Here is a 22459-nt window from a genome sequence, read left to right as displayed (position 1 = left end):
GGTGTTTCAGTTAAACAGTGCCTTCACGTACACCGCCTCCGATTACTGAATAACTTAAAAAACCCTATAGTGTAACAGTTCTTAATTTAAATTTCTAGGTAAGTTTTTACTAATTATTACCTTGTTTTTCACCCTTCCAACACGTTTTCGGATAGATTTCAGGTTCATACAGCTCTTGCTTTCCACCATCTTCTTTTCAAAACTGAAAAAAACCCAACAAAACCGCTTTAATATTCTTAATACCAACTAAACTAAAAAAAAAAAGGGAACGTTCCATACATGCAGAATAAAATAAAATATATATTTAACCAGGGTCGGCACTGCAGATGTAACAGTGCTTTCTCTACCTTACAGACTGACGTGTAGCTTCCGAACCCCTTCTTTCAATAAACAGACCAAAAAAACAAAACATCTGAACAACATCAAAATATCACACTGCTGGAACTTTAGAGGGCACAGTTCCATACCAGGGTCGGCACCGCAGAAGTAACAGTGCTCTCTCTTCTTAGCCTCACGTGTGGCTTCCGAACCCCTTCTTTCAATAAACAGACCAAAAAAAACAAAAGATGTGAACAACATCAAAATAACACACTGCTGGAACTGTGGAGTGCACAGTTCCATACAAAGATTTTTACACTTTTTTCTAATAAACTAGGAGATGACTACTGTCATTCGGCTTAAGGATTGTATATTTTACAAGTATAAAGAAAGGATTAAAGAAAAAAAAAGATTTGTTATAGTAAATGTTATCGATAATATCTGGTAGAAGTACGGGGTGTTTCAGTTAAACAGTGCCTTCACGTACACCGCCTCCGAATACTGAATAACTTAAAAATACCTATAGTGTAACAGTTCTAAATTTAAATTTCTAGGTAAGTTTTTACTAATTATTACCTTGTCTTTCACCCTTCCAACACGTTTTCGGATAGATTTCATGTTCATACAGCCATTGCTTTCCACCATCTTCTTTTCACAACTGAAAAAAAACAACAAAACGCTTTAATATTCCTTTTACAAACTAAACTAAAAATAAAGGGAACGTTCCATACACGCAGAATAAAAAAAAATTAATTTTTAACCAGGGACGGCACTGCAGAAGTAACAGTGCTCTCTCTACCTTACAGCCTCACGTGTAGCTTCCGAACCCCTTCTTTCAATAAACAGACCAAAAAAAACAAAACATCTGAACAACATCAAAATATCACACTGCTGGAACTGTGGAGGGCACAGTTCCATACCAGGGTCGGCACTGCCGAAGTAACAGTGCTCTCTATTCATACAGCCTCACGTGTGGCTTCCGAACCCCTTCTTTCAATAAACAGACCAAAAAAAACAAAACATCTGAACAACATCAAAATCTCACACTGCTGGAAGTGTGGAGGGCACAGTTCTATACCAGGATCGGCACTGCCGAAGTAAAAGTGCTCTCTCTTCTTACAGCCTCACGTGTGGCTTCCGAACCGCTTCTTTCAATAAACAGACAAAAAAAAAAACAAAACATGTGAACAACATCAAAATAACACACTGCTGGAACTGTGGAGTGCACAGTTCCATACAAAGATTTTTAAACTTTTTTCTAATAAACTAGGAGATGACTACTGTCATTCGGCTTAAGGATTGTATATTTTACAAGTATAAAGAAAGAATTAAAAAAAAAAAAAGATTTGTTATAGTAAATGTTATCGATAATATCTGGTAAAAGTACGGGGTGTTTCAGTTAAACAGTGCCTTCACGTACACCGCCTCCGAATACTGAATAACTTAAAAATACCTATAGTGTAACAGTTCTAAATTTAAATTTCTAGGTAAGTTTTTACTAATTATTACCTTGTCTTTCGCCCTTCCAACACGTTTTCGGATAGATTTCAGGTCCATACAGCCATTGCTTTCCACCATCTTCTTTTCACAACTGAAAAAAAAACAACAAAACGCTTTAATATTCCTTTTACCAACTAAACTAAAAATAAAGGGAACGTTCCATACACGCAGAATAAAAAAAAATTAATTTTTAACCAGGGACGGCACTGCAGAAGTAACAGTGCTCTCTCTACCTTACAGCCTCACGTGTAGCTTCCGAACCCCTTCTTTCAATAAGCAGACCAAAAAAACAAAACATCTGAACAACATCAAAATATCACACTGCTGGAACTGTGGAGGGCACAGTTCCATACCAGGGACGGCACTGCAGAAGTAACAGTGCTCTCTCTACCTTACAGCCTCACGTGTAGCTTCCGAACCCCTTCTTTCAATAAACAGACCAAAAAAAACAAAACATCTGAACAACATCAAAATATCACACTGCTAGAACTGTGGAGGGCACAGTTCCATACCAGGATCGGCACTGCCGAAGTAACAGTGCTCTCTATTCATACAGCCTCACGTGTGGCTTCCGAACCCCTTCTTTCAATAAACAGACCAAAAAAAACAAAACATCTGAACAACATCAAAATCTCACACTGCTGGAAGTGTGGAGGGCACAGTTCTATACCAGGATCGGCACTGCAGAAGTAACAGTGCTCTCTCTCCTTACAGCCTCACGTGTTGTTTCCGAACCCCTTCTTTCAATAAACAGACCAAAAAAAAACAAATCCTGTGAACAACATCAAAATAACACACTGCTGGAACTGTGCAGTGCACAGTTCCATACAAAGATTTTTAAACTTTTTTCTAATAAACTAGGAGATGACTACTGTCATTCGGCTTAAGGATTGTATATTTTACAAGTATACAGAAAGAATTAAAGGAAAAAAAGATTTTGTTATAGTAAATGTTATCGATAATATCTGGTAAAAGTACGGAGTGTTTCAGTTAAACAGTGCCTTCACGTACACCGCCTCCGAATACTGAATAACTTAAAAATACCTATAGTGTAACAGTTCTAAATTTAAATTTCTAGGTAAGTTTTTACTAATTATTACCTTGTCTTTCACCCTTCCAACACGTTTTCGGATAGATTTCAGGTTCATACAGCCATTGCTTTCCACCATCTTCTTTTCACAACTGAAAAAAAACAACAAAACGCTTTAATATTCCTTTTACCAACTAAACTAAAAATAAAGGGAACGTTCCATACATGCAGAATAAAAAAAAAAAATTTTTAACCAGGGTCGGCACTGCAGAAGTAACAGTGCTCTCTCTACCTTACAGCCTCACGTGTAGCTTCCGAACCCCTTGTTTCAATAAACAGACCAAAAAAACAAAACATCTGAACAACATCAAAATATCACACTGCTGGAACTGTGGAGGGCACAGTTCCATACCGGGGTCGGCACTGCCGAAGTAACAGTGCTCTCTCTTCTTACAGCATCACGTGCGGCTTCCGAACCCCTTCTTTCAATAAACAGACCAAAAAAAACAAAACATGTGAACAACATCCAAATAACACACTGCCGGAACTGTGGAGGGCACAGTTCCATACCAGGGTCGGCACTGCCGAAGTAACAGTGCTCTCTCTTCTTACAGCCTCACGTGTGGCTTCCGAACCGCTTCTTTCAATAAACAGACAAAAAAAAAACAAAACATGTGAACAACATCAAAATAACACACTGCTGGAACTGTGGAGTGCACAGTTCCATACAAAGATTTTTAAACTTTTTTCTAATAAACTAGGAGATGACTACTGTCATTCGGCTTAAGGATTGTATATTTTACAAGTATAAAGAAAGAATTAAAAAAAAAAAAAGATTTGTTATAGTAAATGTTATCGATAATATCTGGTAGAAGTACGAGGTGTTTCAGTTAAACAGTGCCTTCACGTACACCGCCTCCGAATACTGAATAACTTAAAAATACCTATAGTGTAACAGTTCTAAATTTAAATTTCTAGGTAAGTTTTTACTAATTATTACCTTGTCTTTCGCCCTTCCAACACGTTTTCGGATAGATTTCAGGTTCATACAGCCATTGCTTTCCACCATCTTCTTTTCACAACTGAAAAAAAAACAACAAAACGCTTTAATATTCCTTTTACCAACTAAACTAAAAATAAAGGGAACGTTCCATACACGCAGAATAAAAAAAAATTAATTTTTAACCAGGGACGGCACTGCAGAAGTAACAGTGCTCTCTCTACCTTACAGCCTCACGTGTAGCTTCCGAACGCCTTCTTTCAATAAGCAGACCAAAAAAACAAAACATCTGAACAACATCAAAATATCACACTGCTGGAAGTGTGGAGGGCACAGTTCTATACCAGGATCGGCACTGCCGAAGTAATAGTGCTCTCTCTTCTTACAGCCTCACGTGTGGCTTCCGAACCCCTTCTTTCAATAAACAGACAAAAAAAAAACAAAAGATGTGAACAACATCAAAATAACACACTGCTGGAACTGTGGAGTGCACAGTTCCATACAAAGATTTTTAAACTTTTTTCTAATAAACTAGGAGATGACTACTGTCATTAGGCTTAAGGATTGTATATTGTACAAGTATAAAGTTAGAATTAAAGAAAAAAAAAGATTTGTTATAATAAATGTTATCGATAATATCTGGTAGAAGTACGGAGTGTTTCAGTTAAACAGTGCCTTCACGTACACCGCCTCCGAATACTGAATAACTTAAAAATACCTATAGTGTAACAGTTCTAAATTTAAATTTCTAGGTAAGTTATTACTAATTATTACCTTGTCTTTCGCCCTTCCAACACGTTTTCGGATAGATTTCAGGTCCATACAGCCATTGCTTTCCACCATCTTCTTTTCACAACTGAAAAAAAAACAACAAAACGCTTTAATATTCCTTTTACCAACTAAACTAAAAATAAAGGGAACGTTCCATACACGCAGAATAAAAAAAATTAATTTTTAACCAGGGACGGCACTGCAGAAGTAACAGTGCTCTCTCTACCTTACAGCCTCACATGTAGCTTCCGAACCCCTTCTTTCAATAAACAGACCAAAAAAACAAAACATCTGAACAACATCAAAATATCACACTGCTGGAACTGTGGAGGGCACAGTTCCATACCAGGGTCGGCACTGCCGAAGTAACAGTGCTCTCTATTCATACAGGCTCACCTGTGGCTTCCGAACCCCTTCTTTCAATAAACAGACCAAAAAAAACAAAACATCTGAACAACATCAAAATCTCAAACTGCTGGAAGTGTGGAGGGCACAGTTCTATACCAGGATCGGCACTGCCGAAGTAACAGTGCTCTCTCTTCTTACAGCATCACGTGCGGCTTCCGAACCCCTTCTTTCAATAAACAGACCAAAAAAAACAAAACATGTGAACAACATCAAAATAACACACTGCCGGAACTGTGGAGGGCACAGTTCCATACCAGGGTCGGCACTGCCGAAGTAACAGTGCTCTCTCTTCTTACAGCCTCACGTGTGGCTTCCGAACCGCTTCTTTCAATAAACAGACAAAAAAAAAAGAAAACATGTGAACAACATCAAAATAACACACTGCTGGAACTGTGGAGTGCACAGTTCCATACAAAGATTTTTAAACTTTTTTCTAATAAACTAGGAGATGACTACTGTCATTCGGCTTAAGGATTGTATATTTTACAAGTATAAAGAAAGAATTAAAAAAAAAAAAAGATTTGTTATAGTAAATGTTATCGATAATATCTGGTAAAAGTACGGAGTGTTTCAGTTAAACAGTGCCTTCACGTACACCGCCTCCGAATACTGAATAACTTAAAAATACCTATAGTGTAACAGTTCTAAATTTAAATTTCTAGGTAAGTTTTTACTAATTATTACCTTGTCTTTCACCCTTCCAACACGTTTTCGGATAGATTTCATGTTCATACAGCCATTGCTTTCCACCATCTTCTTTTCACAACTGAAAAAAAACAACAAAACGCTTTAATATTCCTTTTACAAACTAAACTAAAAATAAAGGGAACGTTCCATACACGCAGAATAAAAAAAAATTAATTTTTAACCAGGGACGGCACTGCAGAAGTAACAGTGCTCTCTCTACCTTACAGCCTCACGTGTAGCTTCCGAACCCCTTCTTTCAATAAACAGACCAAAAAAAACAAAACATCTGAACAACATCAAAATATCACACTGCTGGAACTGTGGAGGCACAGTTCCATACCAGGGTCGGCACTGCCGAAGTAACAGTGCTCTCTATTCATACAGCCTCACGTGTGGCTTCCGAACCCCTTCTTTCAATAAACAGACCAAAAAAAACAAAACATCTGAACAACATCAAAATCTCACACTGCTGGAAGTGTGGAGGGCACAGTTCTATACCAGGATCGGCACTGCAGAAGTAACAGTGCTCTCTCTCCTTACAGCCTCACGTGTTGTTTCCGAACCCCTTCTTTCAATAAACAGACCAAAAAAAAACAAATCCTGTGAACAACATAAAAATAACACACTGCTGGAACTGTGCACTGCACAGTTCCAGCAGAGATGCACTGCAGCAGTTCCATACAAAGATTTTTATATCTTTTTCTAATAAACTAGGAGATGACTACTGTCATTCGGCTTAAGGATTGTATATTTTACAAGTATAAAGAAAGAATTAAAGGAAAAAAAGATTTTGTTATAGTAAATGTTATCGATAATATCTGGTAAAAGTACGGAGTGTTTCAGTTAAACAGTGCCTTCACGTACACCGCCTCCGAATACTGAATAACTTAAAAATACCTATAGTGTAACAGTTCTAAATTTAAATTTCTAGGTAAGTTTTTACTAATTATTACCTTGTCTTTCACCCTTCCAACACGTTTTCGGATAGATTTCAGGTTCATACAGCCATTGCTTTCCACCATCTTCTTTTCACAACTGAAAAAAACCCAACAAAACCGCTTTAATATTCCTAATACCAACTAAACTAAAAAAAAAGGGAACGTTCCATACATGCAGAATAAAATAAAATATATATTTAACCAGGGTCGGCACTGCAGATGTAACAGTGCTTTCTCTACCTTACAGACTGACGTGTAGCTTCCGAACCCCTTCTTTCAATAAACAGACCAAAAAAACAAAACATCAAAATATCACACTGCTGGAACTGTGGAGGGCACAGTTCCATACCAGGGTCGGCACTGCAGAAGTAACAGTGCTCTCTCTTCTTAGCCTCACGTCTGGCTTCCGAACCCCTTCTTTCAATAAACAGACCAAAAAAAAACAAAAGATGTGAACAACATCAAAATAACACACTGCTGGAACTGTGGAGTGCACAGTTCCATACAAAGATTTTTACACTTTTTTCTAATAAACTAGGAGATGACTACTGTCTTTCGGCTTAAGGATTGTATATTTTACAAGTATAAAGAAAGAATTAAAGAAAAAAAAAGATTTGTTATAGTAAATGTTATCGATAATATCTGGTAGAAGTACGGGGTGTTTCAGTTAAACAGTGCCTTCACGTACACCGCCGCCGATTACTGAATAACCTAAAAAACCCTATAGTGTAACAGTTCTTAATTTAAATTTCTAGGTAAGTTTTTACTAATTATTACCTTGTCTTTCACCCTTCCAATACGTTTTCGGATAGATTTGAGGGTCATACAGCCATTGCTTTCCACCATCTTCTTTTCACAACTGAAAAAAAACAAGAAAACGCTTTAATATTCCTTTTACCAACTAAAGTAAAAATAAAGGGAACGTTCCATACATGCAGAATAAAAAAAAAAATATATTTATCCAGGGTCGGCACTGCAGATGTAACAGTGCTCTCTCTACCTTACAGCTCACGTGTAGCTTCCGAACCCCTTCTTTCAATAAACAGACCAAAAAAAACAAAACATGTGAACAACATCAAAATAACACACTGCTGGAACTGTGGAGTGCACAGTTCCATACAAAGATTTTTACACTTTTTTCTAATAAACTAGGAGATGACTACTGTCATTCGGCTTAAGGATTGTATATTTTACAAGTATAAAGAAAGAATTAAAAAAAAAAAAAGATTTGTTATAGTAAATGTTATCGATAATATCTGGTAAAAGTACGGGGTGTTTCAGTTAAACAGTGCCTTCACGTACACCGCCTCCGAATACTGAATAACTTAAAAATACCTATAGTGTAACAGTTCTAAATTTAAATTTCTAGGTAAGTTTTTACTAATTATTACCTTGTCTTTCGCCCTTCCAACACGTTTTCGGATAGATTTCAGGTCCATACAGCCATTGCTTTCCACCATCTTCTTTTCACAACTGAAAAAAAAACAACAAAACGCTTTAATATTCCTTTTACCAACTAAACTAAAAATAAAGGGAACGTTCCATACACGCAGAATAAAAAAAAATTAATTTTTAACCAGGGACGGCACTGCAGAAGTAACAGTGCTCTCTCTACCTTACAGCCTCACGTGTAGCTTCCGAACCCCTTCTTTCAATAAGCAGACCAAAAAAACAAAACATCTGAACAACATCAAAATATCACACTGCTGGAACTGTGGAGGGCACAGTTCCATACCAGGGACGGCACTGCAGAAGTAACAGTGCTCTCTCTACCTTACAGCCTCACGTGTAGCTTCCGAACCCCTTCTTTCAATAAACAGACCAAAAAAAACAAAACATCTGAACAACATCAAAATATCACACTGCTAGAACTGTGGAGGGCACAGTTCCATACCAGGATCGGCACTGCCGAAGTAACAGTGCTCTCTATTCATACAGCCTCACGTGTGGCTTCCGAACCCCTTCTTTCAATAAACAGACCAAAAAAAACAAAACATCTGAACAACATCAAAATCTCACACTGCTGGAAGTGTGGAGGGCACAGTTCTATACCAGGATCGGCACTGCAGAAGTAACAGTGCTCTCTCTCCTTACAGCCTCACGTGTTGTTTCCGAACCCCTTCTTTCAATAAACAGACCAAAAAAAAACAAATCCTGTGAACAACATCAAAATAACACACTGCTGGAACTGTGCAGTGCACAGTTCCATACAAAGATTTTTAAACTTTTTTCTAATAAACTAGGAGATGACTACTGTCATTCGGCTTAAGGATTGTATATTTTACAAGTATACAGAAAGAATTAAAGGAAAAAAAGATTTTGTTATAGTAAATGTTATCGATAATATCTGGTAAAAGTACGGAGTGTTTCAGTTAAACAGTGCCTTCACGTACACCGCCTCCGAATACTGAATAACTTAAAAATACCTATAGTGTAACAGTTCTAAATTTAAATTTCTAGGTAAGTTTTTACTAATTATTACCTTGTCTTTCACCCTTCCAACACGTTTTCGGATAGATTTCAGGTTCATACAGCCATTGCTTTCCACCATCTTCTTTTCACAACTGAAAAAAAACAACAAAACGCTTTAATATTCCTTTTACCAACTAAACTAAAAATAAAGGGAACGTTCCATACATGCAGAATAAAAAAAAAAAATTTTTAACCAGGGTCGGCACTGCAGAAGTAACAGTGCTCTCTCTACCTTACAGCCTCACGTGTAGCTTCCGAACCCCTTGTTTCAATAAACAGACCAAAAAAACAAAACATCTGAACAACATCAAAATATCACACTGCTGGAACTGTGGAGGGCACAGTTCCATACCGGGGTCGGCACTGCCGAAGTAACAGTGCTCTCTCTTCTTACAGCATCACGTGCGGCTTCCGAACCCCTTCTTTCAATAAACAGACCAAAAAAAACAAAACATGTGAACAACATCCAAATAACACACTGCCGGAACTGTGGAGGGCACAGTTCCATACCAGGGTCGGCACTGCCGAAGTAACAGTGCTCTCTCTTCTTACAGCCTCACGTGTGGCTTCCGAACCGCTTCTTTCAATAAACAGACAAAAAAAAAACAAAACATGTGAACAACATCAAAATAACACACTGCTGGAACTGTGGAGTGCACAGTTCCATACAAAGATTTTTAAACTTTTTTCTAATAAACTAGGAGATGACTACTGTCATTCGGCTTAAGGATTGTATATTTTACAAGTATAAAGAAAGAATTAAAAAAAAAAAAAGATTTGTTATAGTAAATGTTATCGATAATATCTGGTAGAAGTACGAGGTGTTTCAGTTAAACAGTGCCTTCACGTACACCGCCTCCGAATACTGAATAACTTAAAAATACCTATAGTGTAACAGTTCTAAATTTAAATTTCTAGGTAAGTTTTTACTAATTATTACCTTGTCTTTCGCCCTTCCAACACGTTTTCGGATAGATTTCAGGTTCATACAGCCATTGCTTTCCACCATCTTCTTTTCACAACTGAAAAAAAACCAACAAAACGCTTTAATATTCCTTTTACCAACTAAACTAAAAATAAAGGGAACGTTCCATACACGCAGAATAAAAAAAAATTAATTTTTAACCAGGGACGGCACTGCAGAAGTAACAGTGCTCTCTCTACCTTACAGCCTCACGTGTAGCTTCCGAACGCCTTCTTTCAATAAGCAGACCAAAAAAACAAAACATCTGAACAACATCAAAATATCACACTGCTGGAAGTGTGGAGGGCACAGTTCTATACCAGGATCGGCACTGCCGAAGTAATAGTGCTCTCTCTTCTTACAGCCTCACGTGTGGCTTCCGAACCCCTTCTTTCAATAAACAGACAAAAAAAAAACAAAAGATGTGAACAACATCAAAATAACACACTGCTGGAACTGTGGAGTGCACAGTTCCATACAAAGATTTTTAAACTTTTTTCTAATAAACTAGGAGATGACTACTGTCATTAGGCTTAAGGATTGTATATTGTACAAGTATAAAGTTAGAATTAAAGAAAAAAAAAGATTTGTTATAATAAATGTTATCGATAATATCTGGTAGAAGTACGGAGTGTTTCAGTTAAACAGTGCCTTCACGTACACCGCCTCCGAATACTGAATAACTTAAAAATACCTATAGTGTAACAGTTCTAAATTTAAATTTCTAGGTAAGTTATTACTAATTATTACCTTGTCTTTCGCCCTTCCAACACGTTTTCGGATAGATTTCAGGTCCATACAGCCATTGCTTTCCACCATCTTCTTTTCACAACTGAAAAAAAACAACAAAACGCTTTAATATTCCTTTTACCAACTAAACTAAAAATAAAGGGAACGTTCCATACACGCAGAATAAAAAAAATTAATTTTTAACCAGGGACGGCACTGCAGAAGTAACAGTGCTCTCTCTACCTTACAGCCTCACATGTAGCTTCCGAACCCCTTCTTTCAATAAACAGACCAAAAAAACAAAACATCTGAACAACATCAAAATATCACACTGCTGGAACTGTGGAGGGCACAGTTCCATACCAGGGTCGGCACTGCCGAAGTAACAGTGCTCTCTATTCATACAGGCTCACGTGTGGCTTCCGAACCCCTTCTTTCAATAAACAGACCAAAAAAAACAAAACATCTGAACAACATCAAAATCTCAAACTGCTGGAAGTGTGGAGGGCACAGTTCTATACCAGGATCGGCACTGCCGAAGTAACAGTGCTCTCTCTTCTTACAGCATCACGTGCGGCTTCCGAACCCCTTCTTTCAATAAACAGACCAAAAAAAACAAAACATGTGAACAACATCAAAATAACACACTGCCGGAACTGTGGAGGGCACAGTTCCATACCAGGGTCGGCACTGCCGAAGTAACAGTGCTCTCTCTTCTTACAGCCTCACGTGTGGCTTCCGAACCGCTTCTTTCAATAAACAGACAAAAAAAAAAGAAAACATGTGAACAACATCAAAATAACACACTGCTGGAACTGTGGAGTGCACAGTTCCATACAAAGATTTTTAAACTTTTTTCTAATAAACTAGGAGATGACTACTGTCATTCGGCTTAAGGATTGTATATTTTACAAGTATAAAGAAAGAATTAAAAAAAAAAAAAGATTTGTTATAGTAAATGTTATCGATAATATCTGGTAAAAGTACGGAGTGTTTCAGTTAAACAGTGCCTTCACGTACACCGCCTCCGAATACTGAATAACTTAAAAATACCTATAGTGTAACAGTTCTAAATTTAAATTTCTAGGTAAGTTTTTACTAATTATTACCTTGTCTTTCACCCTTCCAACACGTTTTCGGATAGATTTCATGTTCATACAGCCATTGCTTTCCACCATCTTCTTTTCACAACTGAAAAAAAACAACAAAACGCTTTAATATTCCTTTTACAAACTAAACTAAAAATAAAGGGAACGTTCCATACACGCAGAATAAAAAAAAATTAATTTTTAACCAGGGACGGCACTGCAGAAGTAACAGTGCTCTCTCTACCTTACAGCCTCACGTGTAGCTTCCGAACCCCTTCTTTCAATAAACAGACCAAAAAAAACAAAACATCTGAACAACATCAAAATATCACACTGCTGGAACTGTGGAGGCACAGTTCCATACCAGGGTCGGCACTGCCGAAGTAACAGTGCTCTCTATTCATACAGCCTCACGTGTGGCTTCCGAACCCCTTCTTTCAATAAACAGACCAAAAAAAACAAAACATCTGAACAACATCAAAATCTCACACTGCTGGAAGTGTGGAGGGCACAGTTCTATACCAGGATCGGCACTGCAGAAGTAACAGTGCTCTCTCTCCTTACAGCCTCACGTGTTGTTTCCGAACCCCTTCTTTCAATAAACAGACCAAAAAAAAACAAATCCTGTGAACAACATAAAAATAACACACTGCTGGAACTGTGCACTGCACAGTTCCAGCAGAGATGCACTGCAGCAGTTCCATACAAAGATTTTTATATCTTTTTCTAATAAACTAGGAGATGACTACTGTCATTCGGCTTAAGGATTGTATATTTTACAAGTATAAAGAAAGAATTAAAGGAAAAAAAGATTTTGTTATAGTAAATGTTATCGATAATATCTGGTAAAAGTACGGAGTGTTTCAGTTAAACAGTGCCTTCACGTACACCGCCTCCGAATACTGAATAACTTAAAAATACCTATAGTGTAACAGTTCTAAATTTAAATTTCTAGGTAAGTTTTTACTAATTATTACCTTGTCTTTCACCCTTCCAACACGTTTTCGGATAGATTTCAGGTTCATACAGCCATTGCTTTCCACCATCTTCTTTTCACAACTGAAAAAAACCCAACAAAACCGCTTTAATATTCCTAATACCAACTAAACTAAAAAAAAAGGGAACGTTCCATACATGCAGAATAAAATAAAATATATATTTAACCAGGGTCGGCACTGCAGATGTAACAGTGCTTTCTCTACCTTACAGACTGACGTGTAGCTTCCGAACCCCTTCTTTCAATAAACAGACCAAAAAAACAAAACATCAAAATATCACACTGCTGGAACTGTGGAGGGCACAGTTCCATACCAGGGTCGGCACTGCAGAAGTAACAGTGCTCTCTCTTCTTAGCCTCACGTCTGGCTTCCGAACCCCTTCTTTCAATAAACAGACCAAAAAAAAACAAAAGATGTGAACAACATCAAAATAACACACTGCTGGAACTGTGGAGTGCACAGTTCCATACAAAGATTTTTACACTTTTTTCTAATAAACTAGGAGATGACTACTGTCTTTCGGCTTAAGGATTGTATATTTTACAAGTATAAAGAAAGAATTAAAGAAAAAAAAAGATTTGTTATAGTAAATGTTATCGATAATATCTGGTAGAAGTACGGGGTGTTTCAGTTAAACAGTGCCTTCACGTACACCGCCGCCGATTACTGAATAACCTAAAAAACCCTATAGTGTAACAGTTCTTAATTTAAATTTCTAGGTAAGTTTTTACTAATTATTACCTTGTCTTTCACCCTTCCAATACGTTTTCGGATAGATTTGAGGGTCATACAGCCATTGCTTTCCACCATCTTCTTTTCACAACTGAAAAAAAACAAGAAAACGCTTTAATATTCCTTTTACCAACTAAAGTAAAAATAAAGGGAACGTTCCATACATGCAGAATAAAAAAAAAAATATATTTATCCAGGGTCGGCACTGCAGATGTAACAGTGCTCTCTCTACCTTACAGCTCACGTGTAGCTTCCGAACCCCTTCTTTCAATAAACAGACCAAAAAAAACAAAACATGTGAACAACATCAAAATAACACACTGCTGGAACTGTGGAGTGCACAGTTCCATACAAAGATTTTTACACTTTTTTCTAATAAACTAGGAGATGACTACTGTCATTAGGCTTAAGGTTTGTATATTGTACAAGTATAAAGTTAGAATTAAAGAAAAAAAAAGATTTGTTATAGTAAATGTTATCGATAATATCTGGTAGAAGTACGGAGTGTTTCAGTTAAACAGTGCCTTCACGTACACCGCCTCCGAATACTGAATAACTTAAAAATACCTATAGTGTAACAGTTCTAAATTTAAATTTATAGGTAAGTTTTTACTAATTATTACCTTGTCTTTCGCCCTTCCAACACGTTTTCGGATAGATTTCAGGTCCATACAGCCATTGCTTTCCACCATCTTCTTTTCACAACTGAAAAAAAACAACAAAACGCTTTAATATTCCTTTTACCAACTAAACTAAAAATAAAGGGAACGTTCCATACATGCAGAATAAAAAAAAATTAATTTTTAACCAGGGACGGCACTGATGAAGTAACAGTGCTCTCTCTACCTTACAGCCTCACGTGTAGCTTCCGAACCCCTTCTTTCAATAAGCAGACCAAAAAAACAAAACATCTGAACAACATCAAAATATCACACTGCTGGAAGTGTGGAGGGCACAGTTCTATACCAGGATCGGCACTGCCGAAGTAACAGTGCTCTCTCTTCTTACAGCCTCACGTGTGGCTTCCGAAACGCTTCTTTCAATAAACAGACCAAAAAAAACAAAACATCTGAACAACATCAAAATCTCACACTGCTGGAAGTGTGGAGGGCACAGTTCTACACCAGGATCCGCACTGCCGAAGTAACAGTGCTCTCTCTTCTTACAGCATCACGTGCGGCTTCCGAACCCCTTCTTTCAATAAACAGACCAAAAAAAACAAAACATGTGAACAACATCAAAATAACACACTGCCGGAACTGTGGAGGGCACAGTTCCATACCAGGGTCGGCACTGCCGAAGTAACAGTGCTCTCTCTTCTTACAGCCCCACGTGTGGCTTCCGAACCGCTTCTTTCAATAAACAGACAAAAAAAAACAAAACATGTGAACAACATCAAAATAACACACTGCTGGAACTGTGGAGTGCACAGTTCCATACAAAGATTTTTAAACTTTTTTCTAATAAACTAGGAGATGACTACTGTCATTCGGCTTAAGGATTGTATATTTTACAAGTATAAAGAAAGAATTAAAACAAAAAAAAGATTTGTTATAGTAAATGTTATCGATAATATCTGGTAAAAGTACGGGGTGTTTCAGTTAAACAGTGCCTTCACGTACACCGCCTCCGAATACTGAATAACTTAAAAATACCTATAGTGTAACAGTTCTAAATTTAAATTTCTAGGTAAGTTTTTACTAATTATTACCTTGTCTTTCACCCTTCCAACACGTTTTCGGATAGATTTCAGGTTCATACAGCCATTGCTTTCCACCATCTTCTTTTCACAACTGAAAAAAACCCAACAAAACCGCTTTAATATTCCTAATACCAACTAAACTAAAAAAAAAGGGAACGTTCCATACATGCAGAATAAAATAAAATATATATTTAACCAGGGTCGGCACTGCAGATGTAACAGTGCTTTCTCTACCTTACAGACGGACGTGTAGCTTCCGAACCCCTTCTTTCAATAAACAGACCAAAAAAACAAAACATCAAAATATCACACTGCTGGAACTGTGGAGGGCACAGTTCCATACCAGGGTCGGCACTGCAGAAGTAACAGTGCTCTCTCTTCTTAGCCTCACGTCTGGCTTCCGAACCCCTTCTTTCAATAAACAGACCAAAAAAAAACAAAAGATGTGAACAACATCAAAATAACACACTGCTGGAACTGTGGAGTGCACAGTTCCATACAAAGATTTTTACACTTTTTTCTAATAAACTAGGAGATGACTACTGTCATTCGGCTTAAGGATTGTATATTTTACAAGTATAAAGAAAGAATTAAAGAAAAAAAAAGATTTGTTATAGTAAATGTTATCGATAATATCTGGTAAAAGTACGGAGTGTTTCAGTTAAACAGTGCCTTCACGTACACCGCCGCCGATTACTGAATAACCTAAAAAACCCTATAGTGTAACAGTTCTTAATTTAAATTTCTAGGTAAGTTTTTACTAATTATTACCTTGTCTTTCACCCTTCCAACACGTTTTCGGATAGATTTGAGGGTCATACAGCCATTGCTTTCCACCATCTTCTTTTCACAACTGAAAAAAAACAACAAAACGCTTTAATATTCCTTTTACCAACTAAACTAAAAATAAAGGGAACGTTCCATACATGCAGAATAAAAAAAAATATATATTTATCCAGGGTCGGCACTGCAGATGTAACAGTGCTCTCTCTACCTTACAGCTCACGTGTAGCTTCCGAACCCCTTCTTTCAATAAACAGACCAAAAAAAACAAAACATGTGAACAACATCAAAATAACACACTGCTGGAACTGTGGAGTGCACAGTTCCATACAAAGATTTTTAAACTTTTTTCTAATAAACTAGGAGATGACTACTGTCATTCGGCTTAAGGATTGTATATTGTACAAGTATAAAGAAAGAATTAAAGAAAAAAAAAGATTTGTTATAGTAAATGTTATCGATAATATCTGGTAGAAGTACGGGATGTTTCAGTTAAACAGTGCCTTCACGTACACCGCCACCGATTACTGAATAACTTAAAAAACCCTATAGTGTAACAGTTCTTAATTAAATTTCTAGGTAAGTTTTTACTAATTATTACTTTGTCTTTCACACTTCCAACACGTTTTCGGATAGATTTCAGGTTCATACAGCTCTTGCTTTCCACCATCTTCTTTTCACAACTGAAAAAAAACCATACAAAACCGCTTTAATATTCCTTATACCAACTAAACTAAAAAAAAAAACGTTCCATACATGCAGAATAAAAAAAAATTAATTTTTAACCAGGGACGGCACTGATGAAGTAACAGTGCTCTCTCTACCTTACAGCCTCACCTGTAGCTTCCGAACCCCTTCTTTCAATAAACAGACAAAAAAAACAATACATCTCAACAACATCAAAATATCACACTGCTAGAACTGTGGAAGGCACAGTTCTATACCAGGGTCGGCATTGCAGAAGTAACAGTGCTCTCTCTCTATACAGCCTTATGTGTGGCTCCCGAACCCCTTCTTTCAATAAACAGACCAAAAAAAACAAAACATGTGAACAACATCAAAATAACACACTGCTGGAACTGTGGAGGGCACAGTTCCATACAAAGATTTTGATACCTTTTTCTAATAATTTAGGAGATGACTACTGTCATTAGGCTTAAGGATTGTATATTGTACAAGTATAAAGTTAGAATTAAAGAAAAAAAAAGATTTGTTATAGTAAATGTTATCGATAATATCTGGTAGAAGTACGGGGTGTTTCAGTTAAACAGTGCCTTCACGTACACCGCCTCCGAATACTGAATAACTTAAAAATACCTATAGTGTAACAGTTCTAAATTTAAATTTCTAGGTAAGTTATTACTAATTATTACCTTGTCTTTCGCCCTTCCAACACGTTTTCGGATAGATTTCAGGTCCATACAGCCATTGCTTTCCACCATCTTCTTTTCACAACTGAAAAAAAAACAACAAAACGCTTTAATATTCCTTTTACCAACTAAACTAAAAATAAAGGGAACGTTCCATACACGCAGAATAAAAAAAAATTAATTTTTAACCAGGGACGGCACTGCAGAAGTAACAGTGCTCTCTCTACCTTACAGCCTCACATGTAGCTTCCGAACCCCTTCTTTCAATAAACAGACCAAAAAAACAAAACATCTGAACAACATCAAAATATCACACTGCTGGAACTGTGGAGGGCACAGTTCCATACCAGGGTCGGCACTGCCGAAGTAACAGTGCTCTCTATTCATACAGCCTCACGTGTGGCTTCCGAACCCCTTCTTTCAATAAACAGACCAAAAAAAACAAAACATCTGAACAACATCAAAATCTCACACTGCTGGAAGTGTGGAGGGCACAGTTCTATACCAGGATCGGCACTGCCGAAGTAACAGTGCTCTCTCTTCTTACAGCCTCACGTGTGGCTTCCGAACCGCTTCTTTCAATAAACAGACAAAAAAAAAACAAAACATGTGAACAACATCAAAATAACACACTGCTGGAACTGTGGAGTGCACAGTTCCATACAAAGATTTTTAAACTTTTTTCTAATAAACTAGGAGATGACTACTGTCATTCGGCTTAAGGATTGTATATTTTACAAGTATAAAGAAAGAATTAAAAAAAAAAAAAGATTTGTTATAGTAAATGTTATCGATAATATCTGGTAGAAGTTCGGGGTGTTTCAGTTAAACAGTGCCTTCACGTACACCGCCTCCGAATACTGAATAACTTAAAAATACCTATAGTGTAACAGTTCTAAATTTAAATTTCTAGGTAAGTTTTTACTAATTATTACCTTGTCTTTCACCCTTCCAACACGTTTTCGGATAGATTTCATGTTCATACAGCCATTGCTTTCCACCATCTTTTCACTACCGAGAAAAAACAACAAAACGCTTTAATATTCCTTTTACCAACGAAACTAAAAATAAAGGGAACGTTCCATACATGCAGAATAAAAAAAAATTAATTTTTAACCAGGGACGGCACTGATGAAGTAACAGTGCTCTCTCTACCTTACAGCCTCACATGTAGCTTCCGAACCCCTTCTTTCAATAAACAGACAAAAAAAACAATACATCTCAACAACATCAAAATATCACACTGCTAGAATTGTGGAAGGCACAGTTCTATACCAGGGTCGGCACTGCAGAAGTAACAGTGCTCTCTCTCTATACAGCCTTATGTGTGGCTTCCGAACCCCTTCTTTCAATAAACAGACCAAAAAAAAACAAAACATGTGAACAACATCAAAATAACACACTGCTGGAACTGTGGAGTGCACAGTTCCATACAAAGATTTTTAAACTTTTTTCTAATAAACTAGGAGATGACTACTGTCATTAGGCTTAAGGATTGTATATTGTACAAGTATAAAGTTAGAATTAAAGAAAAAAAAAGATTTGTTATAGTAAATGTTATCGATAATATCTGGTAGAAGTACGGAGTGTTTCAGTTAAACAGTGCCTTCACGTACACCGCCTCCGAATACTGAATAACTTAAAAATGCCTATAGTGTAACAGTTCTAAATTTAAATTTATAGGTAAGTTTTTACTAATTATTACCTTGTCTTTCGTCCTTCCAACACGTTTTCGGATAGATTTCAGGTCCATACAGCCATTGCTTTCCACCATCTTCTTTTCACAACTGAAAAAAAACAACAAAACGCTTTAATATTCCTTTTACCAACTAAACTAAAAATAAAGGGAACGTTCCATACATGCAGAATAAAATAAAATATATATTTAACCAGGGTCGGCACTGCAGATGTAACAGTGCTTTCTCTACCTTACAGACTGACGTGTAGCTTCCGAACCCCTTCTGTCAATAAACAGACCAAAAAAACAAAACATCAAAATATCACACTGCTAAAACTGTGGAGGGCACAGTTCCATACCAGGGTCGGCACTGCAGAAGTAACAGTGCTCTCTCTTCTTAGCCTCACGTCTGGCTTCCGAACCCCTTCTTTCAATAAACAGACCAAAAAAAAACAAAAGATGTGAACAACATCAAAATAACACACTGCTGGAACTGTGGAGTGCACAGTTCCATACAAAGATTTTTACACTTTTTTCTAATAAACTAGGAGATGACTACTGTCATTCGGCTTAAGGATTGTATATTTTACAAGTATAAAGAAAGAATTAAAGAAAAAAAAGATTTGTTATAGTAAATGTTATCGATAATATCTGGTAGAAGTTCGGGGTGTTTCAGTTAAACAGTGCCTTCACGTACACCGCCTCCGAATACTGAATAACTTAAAAATACCTATAGTGTAACAGTTCTAAATTTAAATTTCTAGGTAAGTTTTTACTAATTATTACCTTGTCTTTCACCCTTCCAACACGTTTTCGGATAGATTTCATGTTCATACAGCCATTGCTTTCCACCATCTTTTCACTACCGAGAAAAAACAACAAAACGCTTTAATATTCCTTTTACCAACGAAACTAAAAATAAAGGGAACGTTCCATACATGCAGAATAAAAAAAAATTAATTTTTAACCAGGGACGGCACTGATGAAGTAACAGTGCTCTCTCTACCTTACAGCCTCACGTGTAGCTTCCGAACCCCTTCTTTCAATAAACAGACCAAAAAAAACAAAACATCTGAACAACATCAAAATAACACACTGCTGGAACTGTGGAGTGCACAGTTCCATACGAAGATTTTTAAACTTTTTTCTAATAAACTAGGAGATGACTACTGTCATTCGGCTTAAGGATTGTATATTTTACAAGTATAAAGAAAGAATTAAAGAAAAAAAAAGATTTGTTATAGTAAATGTTATCGATAATATCTGGTAGAAGTACGGGGTGTTTCAGTTAAACAGTGCCTTCACGTACACCGCCACCGATTACTGAATAACTTAAAAAACCCTATAGTGTAACAGTTCTTAATTAAATTTCTAGGTAAGTTTTTACTAATTATTACCTTGTTTTTCACACTTCCAACACGTTTTCAGATAGATTTCAGGTTCATACAGCCCTTGCTTTCCACCATCTTCTTTTCACAACTGAAAAAAAACCATACAAAACCGCTTTAATATTCCTTATACCAACTAAACTAAAAAAAAGGGAACGTTCCATACATGCAGAATAAAAAAAAATTAATTTTTAACCAGGGACATCACTGATGAAGTAACAGTGCTCTCTCTACCTTACAGGCTCACGTGTAGCTTCCGAACCCCATCTTTCAATAAACAGACAAAAAAAAACAATACATCTCTACAACATCAAAATATCACACTGCTAGAACTGTGGAAGGCACAGTTCTATACCAGGGTCGGCACTGCAGAAGTAACAGTTCTCTCTCTCTATACAGCCTTATGTGTGGCTTCCGAACCCCTTCTTTCAATAAACAGACCAAAAAAAACAAAACATCTGAACAACATCAAAATCTCACACTGCTGGAAGTGTGGAGGGCACAGTTCTATACCAGGATCGGCACTGCCGAAGTAACAGTGCTCTCTCTTCTTACAGCCTCACGTGTGGCTTCCGAACCGCTTCTTTCAATAAACAGACAAAAAAAAAACAAAACATGTGAACAACATCAAAATAACACACTGCTGGAACTGTGGAGTGCACAGTTCCATACAAAGATTTTTAAACTTTTTTCTAATAAACTAGGAGATGACTACTGTCATTCGGCTTAAGGATTGTATATTTTACAAGTATAAAGAAAGAATTAAAAAAAAAAAAAGATTTGTTATAGTAAATGTTATCGATAATATCTGGTAGAAGTTCGGGGTGTTTCAGTTAAACAGTGCCTTCACGTACACCGCCTCCGAATACTGAATAACTTAAAAATACCTATAGTGTAACAGTTCTAAATTTAAATTTCTAGGTAAGTTTTTACTAATTATTACCTTGTCTTTCACCCTTCCAACACGTTTTCGGATAGATTTCATGTTCATACAGCCATTGCTTTCCACCATCTTTTCACTACCGAGAAAAAACAACAAAACGCTTTAATAATCCTTTTACCAACGAAACTAAAAATAAAGGGAACGTTCCATACATGCAGAATAAAAAAAAATTAATTTTTAACCAGGGACGGCACTGATGAAGTAACAGTGCTCTCTCTACCTTACAGCCTCACATGTAGCTTCCGAACCCCTTCTTTCAATAAACAGACAAAAAAAACAATACATCTCAACAACATCAAAATATCACACTGCTAGAATTGTGGAAGGCACAGTTCTATACCAGGGTCGGCACTGCAGAAGTAACAGTGCTCTCTCTCTATACAGCCTTATGTGTGGCTTCCGAACCCCTTCTTTCAATAAACAGACCAAAAAAAACAAAACATGTGAACAACATCAAAATAACACACTGCTGGAACTGTGGAGTGCACAGTTTTTTTTGGTCTGTTTATTGAAAGAAGGGGTTCGGAAGATATACGTGAGGCTGTAAGGTAGAGAGAGCACTGTTACTTCTGCAGTGCCGATCCTGGTATAGAACTGTGCCCTCCACAGTTCCAGCAGTGTGTTATTTTGATGTTGTTCAGATGTTTTGTTTTTTTTGGTCTGTTTATTGAAAGAAGGGTTTCGGAAGCCACACGTGAGGCTGTAAGAAGAGAGAGCACTGTTACTTCGGCGGTGCCGACCCTAGTATGGAACTGTGCACTCCACAGTTCCAGCAGTGTGATATTTTGATGTTGTTCAGATGTTTTGTTTTTTTTTGGTCTGTTTATTGAAAGAAGGGGTTCAAAAGCTACACGTGAGGCTGTAAGGTAGAGAGAGCACTGTTACATCTGCAGTGCCGACCCTGGTTAAATATATTTTTTTTTTATTCTGCATGTATGGAACGTTCCCTTTTTTTTAGTT

The 22459-nt window shown here is 36.9% G+C and overlaps 3 long non-coding RNA genes across 4 annotated transcripts in view; all 3 read right to left on the bottom strand.

Moving 5' to 3' along the window:
* Positions 1–120: 120 nt before the first annotated feature.
* LOC142322893 (uncharacterized) lies at positions 121–3928 on the bottom strand. The gene is made up of 3 exons (XR_012755955.1): positions 3849–3928; positions 2919–3000; positions 121–202 (listed from the first exon to the last, which is right to left on the bottom strand). It is a non-coding gene; the product is annotated as an uncharacterized LOC142322893 (long non-coding RNA).
* An 8004-nt stretch (positions 3929–11932) lies between these two features.
* On the bottom strand, positions 11933–20026 carry LOC142322892 (uncharacterized). Of its 2 annotated transcripts, XR_012755953.1 has the most exons (5): positions 19955–20026; positions 18426–18501; positions 15347–15428; positions 12883–12964; positions 11933–12008 (listed from the first exon to the last, which is right to left on the bottom strand). It is a non-coding gene; the product is annotated as an uncharacterized LOC142322892 (long non-coding RNA). The 2 variants fall into 2 exon arrangements; XR_012755954.1 differs by lacking the exons at positions 18426–18501; positions 19955–20026 and adding an exon at positions 16109–16192.
* Positions 20027–20565: 539 nt separating this feature from the next.
* Positions 20566–22459, bottom strand: part of LOC142322891 (uncharacterized) — a 75902-nt gene continuing 74008 nt past the window's right edge. Inside the window, exons 4-5 of the long non-coding RNA XR_012755952.1 lie at positions 21500–21575; positions 20566–20647 (exon numbers count right to left, since the gene is read on the bottom strand). This is a non-coding gene — a long non-coding RNA (uncharacterized LOC142322891). The remainder of the gene's footprint in view (positions 20648–21499; positions 21576–22459) is intronic.

The sequence above is a fragment of the Lycorma delicatula genome, chromosome 4 (genome assembly GCF_047948215.1).
Source record: "Lycorma delicatula isolate Av1 chromosome 4, ASM4794821v1, whole genome shotgun sequence".
Lineage (NCBI taxonomy): Eukaryota > Metazoa > Arthropoda > Insecta > Hemiptera > Fulgoridae > Lycorma > Lycorma delicatula.
This window is presented reverse-complemented; position numbering and strand designations above follow the sequence as displayed.